The sequence below is a fragment of the Vulpes lagopus genome, chromosome 1, assembly GCF_018345385.1.
Source record: "Vulpes lagopus strain Blue_001 chromosome 1, ASM1834538v1, whole genome shotgun sequence".
Lineage (NCBI taxonomy): Eukaryota > Metazoa > Chordata > Mammalia > Carnivora > Canidae > Vulpes > Vulpes lagopus.
The window spans coordinates 14,809,276-14,815,887 of record NC_054824.1 but is presented as its reverse complement, the minus strand read 5'-3'; the positions used below and the strand labels follow the sequence as shown (position 1 = coordinate 14,815,887).

Sequence of the window (6,612 nt, the reverse complement as noted above, 5' to 3'; positions counted from 1 at the left end):
GAGCAAGAGCGGCAGATGAACTGATGTATTTTTTTTTTAAAAGATCACTCTGGTTTTCCTGTGGAGAAAATAGAAGCAAGAATGAGGTAGGGGGACAATTTAGGAAGTAATCATTTTCCCTCAGGTAAGAGATGATAGTGGCTTACACCAGGGTGGAGGATCTGGTGGTAAGAAGGGACAGACTCAGAACAAATTGAATATGGAGTCTACAAGATGACTTAAGGATTGGATATGAAACAAATGAGGAAAGAGAAATAAAGTATGGATATTAAGTTTTGGTCTAACCAACTGGGTGAATGGAGGTACCGTTCACTGACATGGGGAAGCCTAGGGGAGAAGTGCATTTGAGGACCTGTTTAATTGAAGAAAATTTCTATGATGTTTTTTTGTTTGTTTGTTTTTGTTTTTGTTTTTGGCAGTGATTGACTTTTTGTCAACTTAGCTGGGCCACAGTCAAACATTATTCTGGATGTTTCTGTGACAGTGTTTTTAGACGAACTTAACATTCAAATTAGTGGACTTTGAGTAAAGTAGATTGCCCTTTACAATGTGGATGGGCCTCAGCCAATCATTTGAAGGCTGGTATATAACAAAAGACTAAATCTTCCAAGCAAGAGGGAATTCTACAACAGATGGCCTTGGAGCTAAAACTGCAACATTGGCTTCTTCCTGTGTCTCCAGCTTGTCATCCTACCCTGCAGATTTTGGATTTATCAGACATCATAAATGCATGGGCCAATTCCTTAAGATGAATGTCTTTCTCTGTATATACACATTGTATTAACTATGTTTCTCAGGAAAATCCTGACATATATACCCATGAAGCATCCAAGTGAAGTGAGTAGGTGGTATATAGGAATCTGGAACTCAAGGAAGAAGACAGGATGGAGATAGAAATTTGAGACTTATCAGAAATTATGTGGGTATTTAAAAATATGGAGCTAGATGAGACATTTAAAATGGGAGCAAGACATGGAGAAGAGAAGGGAACCTAGGACTAAGCCATGAGGCTTGCTAAGATAACTGAGAGAAAGTGATAGTCAATAGGAACACAGGGAGAGTTGTGGCATCCTTAGAGCTAAGCAATAATAGCCAAGAAGGAGGTAAGCCAAGAGACTGGAGGAATATGAAGAGAAAAAAATTAACCATTAAAGTCTGCAAGATAGTCCTTGGCAGCCTTGACACAAACCCTCCTAGTGAAGTGATTTGGACTAAATAAATGGAAACAATGAGTATCGAGAAGGAAAGATAGTATAGAAAACTCTCATAAAGAGTTTTGCTGAAAAATGGAGCTTGGAGGAAGATTTGGAGTCAATAAGAATTTACTGTTTGTTTTTACTATGAAAATTAGTGCATTTTTGTACTGCTAGAAAGAGCATCAAATAATTGAAGGAGGAAAAAGCAGGTAATTGTAGGAACAGAATCTTTGAACAGGAAAGAGAGTGTGCAATTAAATTCATAGTGGAGATAGTGACCATCCCTAACAATAGGATGAAGGCAGAGTTTATGACACCATAAATGGGTAGGTTAGTAGGTTTGCTGGTGGGAAGATGAGATTGTTTTCTTCTAATTTCCCAGTGAATGGGAAAGCAGAGTTATCAGCTGAAATGGAAAAAACTGGAGATTTGAAACCAAGTGGAAGTATAAAGTTGTCATCTTGGATTGAGAGTGAATTTTCTAGACTGGCTAAGCAATGCTGAAGGCCCACTTTAGAGTTTTAGTCATACATTTAAAATATGACCAGTCAGTTGGTTGTAGTCAGACACGGAGCAAGGGAATAACCGGGCAAATCATAGACTATGTTTTGCTAGTTTCTATAGAAAGAGAACATGAAAATGGAACATGTTTGCAAAGGAGTAATTCCAGTGATGGACTATGGACTCTGAGCCTGGAAGGAGAGATCTGAGAACACCAAGAGGGTGATGGGCAGTGTGAATTACTGAGGTCAGTGGACTCCAAATGCATTGCATTGTGCCAGAGTAGGGAGGCTGGATGGAGAAGGGAGAGTGATGTAGCCAGAATCTGTAATGTCTGGGCTGCTTTGTATGGGAAAAGAACACTTGCTACTAATTTTGATTATTTCAATTTTCAATTTAATAATTTATAAATCTGTTAAATTTTAAAAATTTAAACCCTACTAGTACAGCTAATTAATTATTAATAAAGCAAAATGTATTAGTTATAAATAAATTCCTTTTCACCATTTAGATGTTGATTTCAAACTAACACAAATCTCCTAAATATTACAAAAAATAACTTGATTTAACATGTCAGTTTCTTACGTGCCTCTTCTACCTTAAGCATACACACAAGTTATTACAGTAATAGGATTTATTATTTCATTTATGGTGCTTCAAAGTAGCAAAATTATGGATGTGCTTCTTTTCTTTCTTTGTACGTTTTTCTCTGCCTTTCAAGGTGTCCTTAATCATGTCAGATTCAAAACAAAAAGGATAATGTTTCAGACTGCTGAGTTGTTTGTTTCTGAGCTACAGAACAATTGGTTCTTCGTTGGGCCAGAGGACTGTCAGGCAGTTAAGCATTCCGAAAGCAGCAGCACTGTGGTTAACAGGCCACAAGTTTACTACTGCACCTGTTAGCTTGGCTTGCCATATACCTCCATAGCTAGAAGCTGGAGAAAAACAATGAATCCACATGGATTCAGACAGCAAAAGCAAAGGGCATAGTGTCAGTTTCCGGTTTCCCTAGTACCACAAGATGGCACCAAATCAGAGTCCAGATGACACACAATGTGAGTAGTGGGCTGCTCTGCTATAGAGCAGCCAACTCTAAAATGCAGCCAAGCAGTTTTATAGTCCTACACAGAAGCCTGCAGCTGTACCCTTAAAAAGAGGGTCAAGATCCTCCAACTGGAGCTAGGGAGATGGATGAGAAGCAGCCCAGTGGCAGTGTCCCACATGATAGGGATAAAGCATTGTCTCCTGGTGGCTCTGCATCATACTTACATCCCCTAGCAGAGGATGTAAAATTGTAGGACATTCTGCCGAAATTGGTCAAACTGCAATCAAGCATTGCCTCTGTAGTTTTAATGAAGAGAATGCAAGGTCACCAAGGCATTATGGTAAGCCATTCTCCTATGAGGAGCTGGTTGTCACCTCACATCAAAACCTTTTATAGTTACTACTTAAATGGAGCACTCTCAACCAGATCTGTTGATGTCTGACGATGCTTTTCTCTTTATACTCAGCAAGGATTTGTCAGATATGTTTCCTCAGTTCACTTTGTTGGGCACTCTTGCTATTTCATTATAAATACCAGGGTCATCCAAAGGATGAGGAGCTAATTTTGTGCAGTGAGCTCTCCTTTCTGGACATTGGGCTAATCTGTTATTTTGGGTGAACCCTAAAGAAAATTATTCTTCACAATTCTTCATATGGTTTCTAGAATTTGTGGCATTTATAGTTATCTGTTTACACCTTTGTTTCTTACACATATAGATATAAATGTGTATTGGCTGAACCACGTGAAATTGCCATTTTTGTAAGTCAAATGACCATCAATTTCAGATTTAATAATGTATTTCATAGACAAGCATAAAAGTATTGAGAAAACAACATCCATATATACAAAAGTCCACATTTTTAAAAATTAAAATTTAAAAATGGCCATGTTCTAATCTTGCTGCCTTTCTTTATATTTGTAACTGTTTAAAAAATATATCATATTGACTTCTCCCATTGTGAATTTTGTTATAGATTAATGGCTTATCACAGATTTAACTTTCTCCAAATACTTATATATTTTGTTATTAAATTGTGGTAACAGTCTTTGAGAGCAACTTTATGTAGCTCCTTTGCAGTTTAAGCACTTTAAAAGAATATTCTTGATTTCTGGAAACAAAAATATAGTGTGGACCCATCTATTTGGATTTATTCCTCATCCAAGACATGAATCAGCCACTTGCCTAGTTTCTTTGGATAGAAAATGGCACTGGAGACTGTAACCTGGAAGCTAAAATGCATGTCAGGTTGTTATAAATGAAAACCAGTAGGAGGCAAAATACTGCTATTGTGAGGTCATTACTTAAGTTTCTAAACCCTTGCTCCTATAAGTGTTATGTATTGAACTGACTACTTGCTTAGTGATAGTGACATGATTGACATCAAGATTTCTGATGTGGTACAGTGCCCTGGGATAGCCCAGGAGAGGGTGTGAGCATGAGAGAGAGTGTCTGGGGTGATGGGAAGGGCAAAATCCTTAAGAGGAAAGAGTTCTGCTAACTGAGAGTCCAGGGCGTTGGACAGATAATATGTGAGGCATCAAGGATGATGACAGCATTAGTGGCAGAGAAAATGGTGAGCCAGGGGATAAAATCTTCAGTGATTGGAGTTCTGTAGAAGACTGTAACAAGATGGAATAGGGAGTGATATTAATTTGGGATTACTGAGGGAGGGGGCAAGGGAACGGAGCTGGGGGGATGCCTCCATAGCATCATTGCCAATATGGTGGTGAAAAATTATGTCTAATTGTACATATATTGATTTCTTTGATTAATAGTGAAGTTTAAAATATTAATTTGGATTTTTCATTCTTTCATGATTGTTGGTTTTATTACATCCTTGGTCCATTTTTCTATTGTTGATTCTTAAGAGCATTTTTATATATTTAGGGTTGTTCAACTCTGTCTGCCATAATTAGTTCAAATATTTTCCTGGATTCTGTGTGTGTGTGTGTGTGTGTGTGTGTGTGTGTTTGTAGGATTTGTTACAGGGATTTGACTTTACATAATTGTGGGAACTAGTTCAACTAGCTGTTATCTTTATGTCTGATGCCAGAGCATGAATATAAGGTGGGACAGAGCAAGAACAAACTGGAACCCACAAACAAAATCAGGAGCCCACATGGACCAATCAAAAACCTGGGACAGTCCTTGTTGCATTGTAGTATTAGATTTTAGGACCAGGTAAGAGAGGATCCTAGAGCTCAAATTTAAGGAAGTGCACATGCTCAGATTTGCACACTCATAGGGTGGTATTTGCAGGAAACTGAGAGTCGTTGGTGCCCTAGGAGCCCTGCTTTCCTCACCTAGTCCTGTCCATTTCAGATCTTGGTATGGTATCCTTCAGAAGCTAGGGATTTTGGTCATGGCCCAGGAGTCAGAGAAGTTGAAGGAAGATCTAGGAGGTGGGACAGTTGCAGGTCCAGCTGCTGCCTTATGCCAACCAAGTGAGTCATCAGATTAGTGATGAAGTGTGAGTTGTAAAATAGCTGCTGCTTCACCTTCACCACCCAAGACTCACCCAAGAAACTCTCCCTTGATGCACTCTGACAGGAAACATACAGGAAAATGAATTCCTGGAAAGTAGTTTGGTCTACCCAAGTTGACACATCACAAACCACTACAGAGGGCAAATGTTAATTTTACTTAAATTCATCTATATACTCAATTAAAAGTCCAGGGAAATCTTTGGAACTTGATTAAATGTTTCTATAGTCCTCTGGAGACTGCATATGAAGAAGAACTGGAAATATTCTTTAAATGTAATGAAGGGTTCTTTCTTCACTAGATAGCAAAACATATCATAAAGCTGAAGTAATTAAAGCTGGTGGTGCTGCTATAGGAAGAGACATGCCAATTGAGCTGCAGGGAGACTGCAGAAAGATGGCCAGGTATATATGCCAATTTTGTGTATAACAAGAAGAGGGTTTTCAATAACTGAGTAAAAGAATATATATAATATATATATTTTTAACTAAATAATATTAGCTGGAATGGTTGTTTAGCCATTTAATTTTAAAAATCTTGTTTCCTATTTCCCCTCATTTGGAAATTGATCCCTGATAGATCATAAAATTTAAATGTAAAAATAAAGTCATCACATTACTCATTAGGACTGAGTATTTTTTAGATGATCTTTTTTTAAAAAAAGTTTTTAAATTTATTTATTCACGAGAGACAGAGAGAGGCAGAGACATAGGCAGAGGGAGAAGCAGGCTCCCTGGGGGAACCTAATGCGGGACTAGATCCCAGGACCCCGGTGAACATGCCCTGAGCCGAAGGCAGAGGCTCAACTGCTGAGCCACCCAGGCGCCCAGAGCTGAGTATTATTTTAAGCATGTCATGACATGAAAATCCGAAGTGTAGAATTGACTGCGTGCTATTTTGACTATATTGATGACAAATTTTATATGGTTAAAAAATACCATATACAAAGTTGAAAGGCAGATAATAATTTTAAAAAATATTTGAACTAAACAAGACAGACAAAATTAACAATCCATAATGTATATTTTAAAAGTATGCTTTTTGAAAGCAATAATAGAAAAATAGATGACCAAGAGCATAATAAACTGAGAATTGACAAAGGCATTAAAAATCGAAGTTAATATCTTAAGTACCACTATGAAGCCAAGAAATTAATATAAACAATAATTAAATATCATTTTTACCCATCAACTTAGCAAGGATGAAAAAGTTGATGGAACTTGGTGCTTGCAACAGTAAGGTTAGTGTTAGAAAAGTAAATGAATTTGATCACACATTGCTTTGAGAGTAACTAACACAACTCTTCTGGAGGGTAATAATGTATCAAAATGTAAAGACAGCCCTTTTGTCCTCCTAGAAACTCCACATCTAATAATTTTCTTGAA

The 6,612-nt window shown here is 37.6% G+C and overlaps 1 long non-coding RNA gene across 1 annotated transcript in view; it reads left to right on the top strand.

Moving 5' to 3' along the window:
* Positions 1-2,957: 2,957 nt before the first annotated feature.
* Positions 2,958-6,612, top strand: part of LOC121484110 — a 71,471-nt gene continuing 67,816 nt past the window's right edge. The window contains exon 1 of the long non-coding RNA XR_005985947.1: positions 2,958-3,082. This is a non-coding gene — a long non-coding RNA (uncharacterized LOC121484110). The remainder of the gene's footprint in view (positions 3,083-6,612) is intronic.